At 39.3% G+C, this 12,672-nt stretch overlaps 1 protein-coding gene across 1 annotated transcript in view; it reads right to left on the reverse strand.

The window, feature by feature from the left end:
- Positions 1-12,672, reverse strand: part of LOC130050824 (uncharacterized) — a 56,328-nt gene that overhangs the window by 41,205 nt on the left and 2,451 nt on the right. Inside the window, exon 2 of the mRNA XM_056151599.1 lies at positions 8,611-8,796. The gene's annotated coding sequence lies outside the window, so the exon portion shown is untranslated. The remainder of the gene's footprint in view (positions 1-8,610; positions 8,797-12,672) is intronic.

Genomic DNA, 12,672 nt, shown 5'->3' on the forward strand with positions numbered 1-12,672 from the left:
TCAATCTTACAAAAACGTATAGGTAACAGGGCTTGAAGCTAACTTTTTATGTCACCAGTCCAGTCGGACTGATGGGGTATAATTTCAACCAGTCCGCAGAAAATTTTACCAGTCCTACAGAATTTTCCAGAAATAATTAAACATATATTTCGTTAGTGTTATTAAAATGAAATTAAACTCAATATGCCTCAGACAATATTGTTACACTTAAATGTGGGATTTATATTTACGAATCAGATTCGTCTGATATCTACAGAAAGAAGCATGTCAAATGTGTGTATAAAATTTCATAAGTATATTTTCCAAAATGATGCTTTAGAAAATTAACCAGTCTCATCGGACTGACTAAAACAAATGTCAGTCAGTCCGCCATACTTTTAACCAGTCACAGACTGACGGCATATGTTAATTTCGAGCCCTGGGTAATGCAGGTAACACAGATAACATCCTGTGTATTTGGAACGGTATATACAAGCTAGCAGGGTTCCCTCAGCTCGGGTCTTCACACCTGCCTTAAATTAGCTCCGCCCTGCACTTAACTTACCTGAGGAAAACCGACCGGTTGAAAACCTCGGTCATAAGTCATTTAACCCTGGGTTTTGATTGAAATTCACAATTTTTTGTACATCCTTTTCTGCTAATTCCTAAGTATGCATTTAGATTTTCTTATACAGTACATATGTATCAGCAAACTTACACATGAATACTATATACTAAGTTTGGCCCCACTCTGGGGTCAGAACCCTTACTCTGGGGATCATCAAATTTACAATATTGGTAAAAGACTACCTGCTTTATCCATTTAGTTTCAATTCAGTATCAACAGCAATAAAGAAGATGTTATTTAAGTGTTATTTAAGTGTTTTACAGGGGTGCTGGAGACCTAAAATTTACAATTTACGTCCCACTTGTCCCAATAATACTTCATACCAAATTCGTAGAGAATTCGACAGGTAGTTTTCAAGAAGAAGTTAAAAATAAACAATTGTTCATGCACGACGGACGACAACCGATTAGGCTGTACATGTATTGCTAAGCGAATTCATATCCAAGGCCAAAAACAATATATGTTGGCTTCCACTCTCCCTACCTACCCTAGAAAATGTCCCTATAAAAAATTGAGATGAAAAAACCTTGAAAGTGGAAACCAACATACTATATTTTTTTGCCCGATCAGGCCAATGTAAATGTATTCATGTATTTCAGCGAAAGGAGCGAGAACTCTTACAAGCAAACATTAAGAAAAAAGGCAATAATTATATTATTATGTATATAAATAATTACGCGTCCCCGTTGCTGGGGTAAGTGTAATGTCGTCTCGGGAAGCAGACCTAGAGTGATCAAAGTAGCATTGGGTGCCGTCGGTAGGTGGCGCTGGCGGCAACATTTCCCGCAATCACAAAAAGTTGACCTCACTGCGCTAGGTACTTTTCATCGTTTTATATGATAAACCCCGAGGTTAAAATACGAAAGTATTAACATGATTAATGTGAAACGAAAGTAAGGAGTTCAAAGTTTATGTATATGGTGATATAGAAAGCATGTGGTACAAAATGACATTTTGTCGGTATTTTGAAGTGAGAAAATAAGTAGCAAGACCAGAAATCGGCCATATACGCAGATTTTACGGTGATATTTAAATAATTTGAACTTCCTTTTTCTTTAAACAACACTGAGATATGCGTATATGTCTGAACATAATGTGAATGTGGTTAAATAATTTTTTCAACCTGATGGGTAGAATTTACAAAATCATAGTATATTTAATGTCCTGATGTTCTTATTGTAATGTATTTACGGGGGGGGGGGGGGGTATCCATTTTGGTAATTGGAAAAAAAAATAGTTTATTGTGTATATAGTTGACACGACTGATCCGGAATTGGACAAACAGATGGTGTCCCTTTGGTAAGGCATCTCAACTACAATAATGCATTCACGGAAGAAATATTTATAGATGCATTAGCTGAAAGATGTATCGATTAAATGCATTTATTTTTTGTGCAGAAAACTTGGTTATTTTTTTTAGCTACAGACAACTTTTCCCCCAGCCGCGATTTTTTCCCCAAGCGTGTTTACAAGTGACAAAGATGTCGAAGTCCTACTGTATTAAAGAAGTCAAGTGTGACTAAGTGTAAATAATAAACCTGGGTTGGATAAAAATTACAATAGTTTTGTAGCCCTCAGTAATCATTTTCAACGTGTCCAGAGAATGTGGTAAAATAATTTTTTCAACCTGATGGGTAGAATTTACAAAAACGATAACTCTAATATTTGTAATCGGAAACAAAGGGAAAATAAATCATGTGCACTTCATTGTCCGCAATAAATTGCCAATATATGTGATTCAATGATGTTTCCCATTATCAAATTGTCATGTTTATTTTAAAAGATACATAATTATCCTAGATTTTGTACTTCACCTTGCAAATTGATACTGTACCGTCAGTAGGTGGCGCTCGCGGCATAAACAAAAGTTGTTTTTTTTAGAACCGCCTTGGCTGAGGCCACAAGCGGTATCCAGGGCAGAGCCCTGGTGGGGGTGGAGGGGTTGTGTGAAGAATAAATAACATAGCAATTTAAGACCGACCAGCCCATCTTTGTTCCAATTCTTAAGATGTCTCATTGCAGAAAATGATCTTTCGCAAGGCACAGAACCAACTGGCATGCTATTTTCCAGCATGCATAATTGCTTTGTTTTACTCTCACTAGTGGCTTTGGTACAATCTTATAATCTTTTCTATCAAGGATATTGATAAACAACAATTAAAGAGACACTACAGCTCATTTTCCACATTTTAATAAAGTGTTTTTTAAAACATGTATTGATAAAATGATAAAATTCATATCGATACTGACAATTTTGAACAATTGGGATGCATCAATTTACTCTCAATTGCGCTTTGAAGATCGTTCGGAATTCAAAGGTTTCTTCATTCTGACTCGGACTTTTGAATGCTTATTTACATCACGTGGTTTTGAATGACAGCAAAGGTGTTGTGCAATCTAATTAAAATTAGATGTTATTATTTAAATTCCCCTTCAAGGAGGTCCACACTCACCTTTCAAGTATAAGAGTATTCCCTGCTCCTTAAAATAAGTAATTATATCAATCATTATTTCAACAGAAACCCTTCCATGTTCCCATTGACCTATGATTTTACAACTAACACGTGTCGTGTTCAGATAAAAATAGCACTTACTTTTAAAAGCAGTGTCTTCGCAGCTAATCTCAATGGCAGATTTAGGGGGGGGGGGGGGGGGGGGGCAGGATCCCCCCTCCCTTTTTACGCCACAGATTTTGAATGAAAATCCATATTTTGCACCAGAATGGCCGATTACTGTGACTAATCTTTGACTTTCACACCCCCTTCGGAAATCCTAGATCCGCCACTGAGTTACATGGGTTTCTCCGAACTCTTTGTTTTCCAACGGTCAAACTGATACCATGGTAAATTTTATTTCACGTATGAGTTTTATCTCATTCTATTTTTACCTCTTTTCTCACAGAATCTGTCAAAATTCTAGATCTATCAACTACACTTTCTCTCACTGGACGACATGCTGCACTGTTTACTGTCTATGCGCATGCGTCTGAAGACTGAAAGGAGGAGACTCGATATTTTTTGTATAGGCCATCAAAAAGTATTAATTTTTACGTTAAAACGATAATTTTTAACTTTAGATAAGTGTTATTTTCGCAAAGTTCATACTTTCAATAATGCAACAAAAATTGAGAAAGCGCTAGGAAAATTGTCATTTCATGATTTTTGCGCAAAATGAGCCGTAGTGTCTCTTTAAGATATGAGTATATGTAATCGATACAATGATATTTGTGAAGAATTTCATACAGAAATACTATCATTTTCCTCGTCCGGTAGCTAAAATGACTGAGGGTAGGTATGTTTATTAGCGTTTTGAAGCAATATCGATACTTATTTTCAATAAAATAACGTCATAGTTGTAATGTCTATATCTTAAATAGTTCATTCAGATTAAATGTTTTCCCACACTTAGGAATGTGCTCTATCAGCGAAAGCTATATATTTAGTATTAAGTCAGTAATTGATGTTGACAGCCTCAGCCATGCGGTTTGTGAAATTGCTTAGTTATGTAGTTTAGAATTAAAGAGTTGAATTGGACAGACGCGTTCCTCTTATGAGTGTCTGGAGCACGACAATTACGGACAGTACATTGGCGACGAGGATAAAAAAAAAATTGCACAATGGCAAAGGCATTGCAGTTACCTGCAATAAGTCCGTTTGATGTAAATGGTGACCAAACCAGTGTCTCACAAAGGTGGGATAAATGGAAGAAAACTTTTGAATTCTACCTAACAGCGTCCGGCATTACAGATAAAGCGCAAAAAAGGGCTCTGTTTCTGCATTCAGCGGGAAGTGAAGTTCAGGAAATATTCGATACCCTCGGTGATACGGGAGACGACTTGGAGGGCGCTAAAACGAAATTGGATGAGTATTTTCAACCAAAACGGAACATAGTGTTCGAGCGCCATTTGTTCAGAAATGCGGCACAAGGTGAAACAGAGAAAATCGACAGTTTTGTGACTAGGCTGCGCAAGTTGGCCGTGACCTGCGAGTTTGAAAAGCCAGATGACAATATTCGCGACCAAATCGTTGAAAAGTGCAAATCGTCAAAATTAAGGAAAAGGCTCCTAAAGGAAAAGGAACTAACTTTGAAAAACGCGATGGATATAGCCCGAGCTGGCGAAATTGTAGACGAGCAAGCAGACAGATTTAAGGGCAGTGAAACGTTTTCAAACTCTGATGTTAATACTGTCAGACCGTCGGTGAATCACCCAAAAAGGTACGGGAGTGAGAAAAGTTCACAAAGGGATGTCACGTGTTTCCGTTGCGGGCGCAAGGGCCACATTGCAAGGAATTGTACAATCACTAAGGACAAAAATTGTAATAAGTGCGGAAATAAGGGACATTTCGCAAAAGTGTGTAAAACGAAATCGGATACCCCACGCACAAAACCAGGTAGGGACCGCAGTACAAAACATGTTCATTTAGTACAGAGCGAATCTTCGGAGGACGAGTTCGCGCTTGCCGTGCACGACAAGTATACGAATGGCATGATAGACATTAATGTGGGCGGAGCTACAGTGCAAATGCTAATCGACTCTGGCGCTACCTGCAACATCGTAAACTCCGATATATGGAGCGCCATCCGCGCTAACAACGAGAATATGTCCCTATCGAGAAATACCAAAAGATTGTTTTCTTACGGATCAAAGGAACCACTACAAATACTAGGAACTTTTCAGACAGTTGCAAAGTATGGGTTACGTGAAACATCTGCAGAATTTGCTGTCGTTAAAGGTGATTATATTTCCTTACTAGGGAAGGATACAGCAGTCGAGCTAGGAGTTCTACGTATTGGAGTCGAGGGGTCAGACTTTTGTTCTGTTATAAGCGAAATAGATAAGATCGTTGCCTCAAGGAATACTGTTTTCGATGGAGTAGGGAAGCTTAAAAATTTTCAGCTTAGAATTCATGTCGACAAAACCGTGACTCCAGTAGCACAACCGCTACGACGCTTACCATTTAATGTAAGAAAAAGCGTGAACAAGAAGCTTGAAGAGCTGGAGAAGATGGACATAATTGAGAAGGTAAACAACCCCACGGTTTGGGTATCACCACTTGTCGTTGTGCCAAAGAAAAACGGGGAAATTCGAATTTGTGTCGATATGAGACGGGCCAATACTGCAGTTCAACGTGAACGATACCCGATCCCGACGGTGGACGAAATGCTGGAAGACATGAATGGCAGCAAGGTGTTCTCCAAGCTTGATTTACGTTGGGGATACCACCAGATAGAGCTGGACGAGGAATCAAGGGAGATAACTACGTTTGTGACACACGAGGGCCTCTATCGCTATAAGCGCCTCATGTTTGGAATTTCCTCAGCATCCGAAATCTACCAAAGGGTGATAGGGCAAGTCATTCAAGGAATTGAAGGAGTCCGAAATTTGTCTGATGACATAATTGTTTACGGAACAGACGAGGTGGACCATAACAGGAAGCTTACAAAAGTGCTTGACAGATTGGCAGAGAAGGGACTGACTCTAAATAGAGAAAAGTGCAAATTCGGTCTGTCGAAAATTGTATTCCTCGGACACGTGATTTCGTCAGAAGGAATCCGGCCTGACCAAGGAAAGGTCCAAGCAGTATCAGAGACCAGGACGCCGACGAATAGTTCTGAAATAAGGAGTTTTCTTGGACTAGCTAATTACTGCGGGCGTTTCATACCGAATTTTTCGACGATTGCAGCCCCACTACGCGAGCTAACAAGGAAGAGCACGCACTGGAGGTGGACGCAAAAACACCAGGATGCGTTTGACATGCTTAAAAAAGCCCTTGTAAGTGCTGAAGCACTAGCATACTACAACCCAAAAGCCGAGACGAGGATAATAGTGGATGCAAGTCCCGTAGGACTGGGAGCCATACTAGCACAGAAACAACCAGACGGATTGTTTAAACCAATTGCATATTCAAGTCGATCTCTAACCGATGTAGAGCAGAGATACTCACAGACTGAGCGCGAAGCGCTGGGTGTAGTGTTCGGTTGTGAAAAGTTCCACATGTACATATACGGACTAGAGTTCGAAATCTGGACTGATCATAAGCCACTGACCTACATTTACTCTCCAAAGTCAAAACCACCAGCCAGGATCGAGCGATGGATTTTGCGACTACAGCCTTATAAGTATAAGATCGTCTACATACCTGGACCAAAGAATGCTGCTGATGCTCTATCGAGATTGAGCCGAAATCGGGTTGGCCGAATACGCCACATTGCAGAGGAGTACGCGTATTTCATCGCAGAAAATGCTGTACCAAAAGCACTGACCATCCAAGAAGTTCGTCAGAAAACATCGGAGGACCCAGAACTCGCGGAGATTATGAGGAAGGTCAAGACGGGGAACGGCCGTCTGAGTCCAAAATTTCGTACCGTGGAGGCGCGAACTCTGTTGACAGCTTATCGCACATAGGCTGACGTTGTACAACTGTGTCGCCAATTTCAACTTTGGACTCTACGGCGCCACGCCTCTCGTCCGTTTAAGGGATACCTGGATTTAAATGGTATCAAACACATTCGGACCACACCATACTGGCCGCAAGGGAATGGGGAAGTAGAAAGGCAAAACCGAACATTACTAAAAGCTATAAAGGCGGCAAACGCGGAACGTAAAGATTGGAGACGAGAATTACCAAAGTTCTTACTTGCGTATCGCACGACCCCGCATTCTACAACTGGAAAAAGCCCTGCAGAGTTATTGTATAACCGGAAAATCCATACCAAGTTACCAGAGATGAGTAAAAGGATCGATCACCAAGAATTACGAGAAACAGATGCGAGACAGAAATTAAAATTCAAAAGAAGGACGGACGAGAGGCGTGGCGCCGTAGAGTCCAAAGTTGAAATTGGCGACACAGTTGTACAACGTCAGCCTATGTGCGATAAGCTGTCAACAGAGTTCGCGCCTGAAAAGTTTGTCGTGAGGGAGAAATGCAGGAATGCAATGACACTCGAAGATGAAAATGGATCATCAGTAAAGCGAAACTGCACAGCTGTAAAGAAATTCATATCGAACCGCGAAAATGAAACAGAATCGCGTGAACCGGAAATTAGCGCAGAAGAATCCGGAGATGAATCTGATAAAGACCGTTCTGTCACAGATACCGTAAGACCATCCCGGGAACACAAGCCACCTGCGTATCTAAGAGACTATGTGACCACTTGAGGAAAAAAGGGACCTGACTTATTATTATTAGATTATAATTTTCTGACTTCTTAGATTAGTTATTAGATTATAATAATTTTGTTTTGATGTTATAAAAATGAGTTTGTTAGCATTTTAAAATTTAAATCAACAGGCTGTCATTTCTAAAATTTTAAAAATTTGCTTTTGTCTAAGGTGAAGAGGGATGTAATGTCTATATCTTAAATAGTTCATTCAGATTAAATGTTTTCCCACACTTAGGAATGTGCTCTATCAGCGAAAGCTATATATTTAGTATTAAGTCAGTAATTGATGTTGACAGCCTCAGCCACGCGGTTTGTGAAATTGCTTAGTTATGTAGTTTAGAATTAAAGAGTTGAATTGGACAGACGCGTTCCTCTTATGAGTGTCTGGAGCACGACAATTACGGACAGTACAATAGTCACATCTTGCACACCCCAAAATGGTAGAATAGGCATCAAGTTAATTTCTGTTTGGTCTATTTTCACCAATATTACTTGAGGTCAAATATTTACACAAGTCAGAAAAATAACTTCATGGAAATATGTGAAGGTACTCGTGTTTACCTGTCAATTGTGATGCAGGGAAAAGGGATATTTTAAAATACTTATTAATTTTGAAATCAGCGCATTTAAATTAAGTGGAATATTGATCAAAATGTTGAAATTATATTGTTTTTAAGAATCTCCCCCTGTCGCTATTAAAGGATATATATATCAATAATTACGAGTTCCCGTTGCCGGGGTAAGTGTAATGTCGTCTCGGGAAGCAGACCTAGAGTGATCAAAGGAAATTCTGAATAAAGGAGACCTGCGTTTGACAATCATCAACATTCTTACTTTACCACGTTTAGGTACTTTTATCCGTAGTCTTAGTTCCCTCGTCTCTGCTGGCAATGTTGAGTTTAGCAGTCATGTATTACACACACGAAGAAAATCGGTGAAAGCCAACTAGGCCTACAATCTCAGCCCTGTCGTCTGCTGCGCCTGGCCTTGATGTTAATGTTCCTGTTCGCAATGGCGCGAAGTTCCTTCAACAGATAGGATTTATCGCTTATTTTCATCTCCAACATCGAACCCGACCACAATATTTTCTGTTTATTTTTACCTGCAAACAAGACTGACCCCATAACCAAGTGCTCTTCACATGTTTGCAGTCTAATTAAAATTAGATCGTATGATCCGCTCATCTACTATCGCTACACGCCTGGGTGCATCTCAGGATGTAGTCTAATTAGATATTCAAAAATTAAGAGGAAAAAAGGGGAATTAAAAAATCTTGAAGATACCATACTCTTTAAGTCTGTAAAACTACTATATTATGCCAAGATTTTGATAAAGTTAATAAAACTGTCAACTTCCACAGAAAAGATGGTGTTTATTCATTAATAAGGACTCGCACGTCAATTTTACTTTTCCTCCATTCTCACAATGTCAAGGTTTTGTGATCGCGTACCTGCCACATAAATAGGGAGGGTGCGTAATGACAAACCCTTGGCATTAAGAAGATGCTGTTCGTCCGAATATTGCATGTAGTTGAGGGTAACATTGGCATTTTTACGCATCGGTTGACAATGATTTTCTGGGGGTGAAAATTTTCAATGTTACCCTTAACTACGTACATATATTTCTATAATAATGCCATTTGAAAATGCGTAACAATACCTCAAAAGTAGAATAGCACTAATCCAAATTCGTCATCACGCGAATCAAAAGCGGCATTACGCCTTAAAAATATTAAATAATATAGCGAGCTTCCAGTGGCGGATTTAAGGGGGGCACAGCCCCCCCCCCCCCCCCCCATAAATTTTCAAACTTAACGTAAATCGTGGTATCTTGTTTAGAAAAAATTACAAAACAATGTAAAAAGCAATAATTTCTTCCACTCCCGGAGAAATGAATGACAAAATCTATTGATTTCTTGAATTACTTTACTGGGAGAACTTAATTTGTCCAAAACCCCTTAAAATTTGCGTCATTTCATTAATGTCACCACCTAAAAAATGATAGAAAATAGTACAAAAGACTAAATAGGAGATATATTTCAAGCCCTATAAAATCTGTAAAATCCAGGAGCTTCGCCCCCTGCCCCGCTCCTCCCCCTCCCCAGGGCTTCGCCCCCCCCCCCCCCACACCCCCTGTCTCATAAAGTGGCACCCCCGTAACCACAATTCCTGGATCCGTCCCTGTCTTCTAGCAGATGATTCCTTATAGAACTATTGGTATTTTCTGATTTAGATTAAGAATGAGATGACTTTTTAATTCAAACATGAATTCTGTTAGGGAGAACCAATATCGGTGACCCCCTCCCCCTCGTAGGTTTAAAAAAAAGGGGGGGGGGGGTCCAACGTAGTCAAAACGAAATACTACATCAAAGGGGAAGCGAATTTCATTTATACTTGATAACCTTCACAGGGGCCTGAAATATTGAATAATCATTCGAGTTCGGTTATACAATCTGTTTCGTTATCTTTCGTTTCGGTGCATTTCATTTCGTTTGAGCGGACTTCGTTTAGTTTCGGTAGAGTTCGTTTTGATTTCGTTTCGCATTTTACAGGTAACCGGTTTTAAATACTAAATGACAATATTTCTAATCAATTTAAATATGTTTATACACCGTTCTGGGTTAGGGAAATTACAAATAATTTTTTAGGACTTAGACTGGGGACATTTTCTTTTCAAATAAAGTTTGGCATGGTATCCCATGAAACCAAAGAGGCCTACGGGGTTCAAGGTCATATAAGTACATATTATTTCACCCTTTTCCCTGAAGCATACATGACCCTGTGGGGATCCGGGTTAGAATAGGTCAACAGCACCCACTTGCTTGTCGTAAGAGCCGACTAAATGGGGCGGTCCTTCGGATGAGACCGTAAAAACCGAGGTCCCGTGTCGCAGCAGGTGTGGCACGATAAAGATCCCTCCCTGCTCAATCCTGCTGAATGGCCATAAGCGCCGAGCATAGGCCTAAATTTCGCAGCCCTTCATCGGCAGTGGTGACGTCTCCATATGAGTGAAATATTTTCGAGAGGAACGTATTTTAACAATATTAGATATTCAATCTGAAGTATACACAGTACGACCCCTCTCACTAGATTACAGTCAAAAGTAGGAAATTCTAAATGGTTGCGTTCATGTCTTTTAAAATATTACAAAAACATTACAAGCAAGTGGATCAATCTTAGTAAGAAATGAATAATTTTGGTTGCTAAGTAACAACACCCATAGAACAATTTTGACCATAATTTGCCTTTCTGCATCCATTCGACACAATTCAAACACAATATTACATGTCATGATGATTAGTAAATGTCACATTATTTTAGAAGTATAATTTGGATACAGATCGTAACAGTTTTGTGTAAGTTGTGGATGTTCTTCATTGTAAAGTAAGAATGTACGTTATGAGGGGGGGGGGGGGGTTAGGTTGTACTCCTTATTTATTCTGACAAAGATCATATGTGACGCATCATGAGACTTTGGGTCCAAATGAGGTGTATTACGTTATAGAGAAATGACGTCACCAACATCGTATCTTGTTCAACACGTTATCAAAATTACAAAATTATGCAGTTTTGGGTGATTTTTTTTTTTAAATTTGGTTTAGGGGAAAAATATTTAATATATATAGCACTTACAGGTACCTAAATTCAAAAATTTTAACGATAAGTTACACTCCCCATTTTTTTTTTTTTTGGACAAAGACCATATCCTTATCAGCGGATGTAGAGCCCCCCCCCCCCCCCCCCCCCCCCGTCTTTTCGCCACAAATTTACTTAAATGGTATTACTGACATATACAGATAAAGAAGTTGGAAACAATCAAGCCCTCCATAGAACATATTGAAATCAGAACTAAGGTGAATGAAACTCTAGATTTGGCACCCAAATGACTGAGTACTTGATTTTCACATAAATGTACCCCCACCCAACCACGGGAAATTCTGGAACCGCCACTATTTATTTTCAGAAAATTGAATTGACTGTTAGGCCTAAAACTTATCGGCATTTCATTGTAGATTTTCAGCATGAAAAATAATGACGTCAGAATCACAGAGTTTCCCGAAAGTGACTTTATGTATTTTGACATTCATCTTTTAGAATCACTTCTTATAGATATGATTTGATTTTCCCTCTTTTCATAGTACGCACTGATTTGTAACCTAAACTTTGAAAATTTTAGGGGAGGTGCGCCGCCACGCCCCTCTACATGTGTAAATCCGCCAGTGTAAAGGTACTGTAAACTGAATATTATACGTGCATCTGTTACTTGTGCATTTTTTGTGTATATTGTTTACAATTGTAGTGTTTCCTTTTTCATGTATGTATGTTTTTGTGTTTTGTCGTGCGTTGTTGATATTACAAGGGAATCCGTGGCCCCGAGTGGTTAGGGCATCGCGCTTAAAATCACACGGCCTTTCACTTCTGTCGGCGTGGGTTGAAATCCCGCTCGCGCCGGTAAGTGAGAACGTTTTGCAGGTCTGTATGTTTTTGTGCTTTGTCGATGTTATATGACATATTGTGTATTGAAAAATAGGGAATTCCCGTCTCAGGTCATTTTTTTTCTTTTTATAGCGAACGTGTGATTTCAGAACTTAAGTTATACGGATATTTACATTTAGTAGGCTTTGTTAATTAGGATATCATCTAGCTTTGGATGTTTTTGATTACCAATCTAAAATTTGTTTGTTTGATATTCCTACTACTGGTTAACTATATATCGTTAACCGATTGATGACTGTATTACCAGCCATAATACTATCCATCTCATTGCGATCCAGCCTCACCCTCCAACACCTCCCAAATGCACCAACATAGTGAAGTTGAAGTGTGTTGTAGTAACATACATATGCTCCGTATGGGACGAATGGGTTGTCCCATGTTTTAAAAATAAATAAATAAGGACCA

Source organism: Ostrea edulis, chromosome 10 (assembly GCF_947568905.1).
Source record: "Ostrea edulis chromosome 10, xbOstEdul1.1, whole genome shotgun sequence".
NCBI lineage: Eukaryota > Metazoa > Mollusca > Bivalvia > Ostreida > Ostreidae > Ostrea > Ostrea edulis.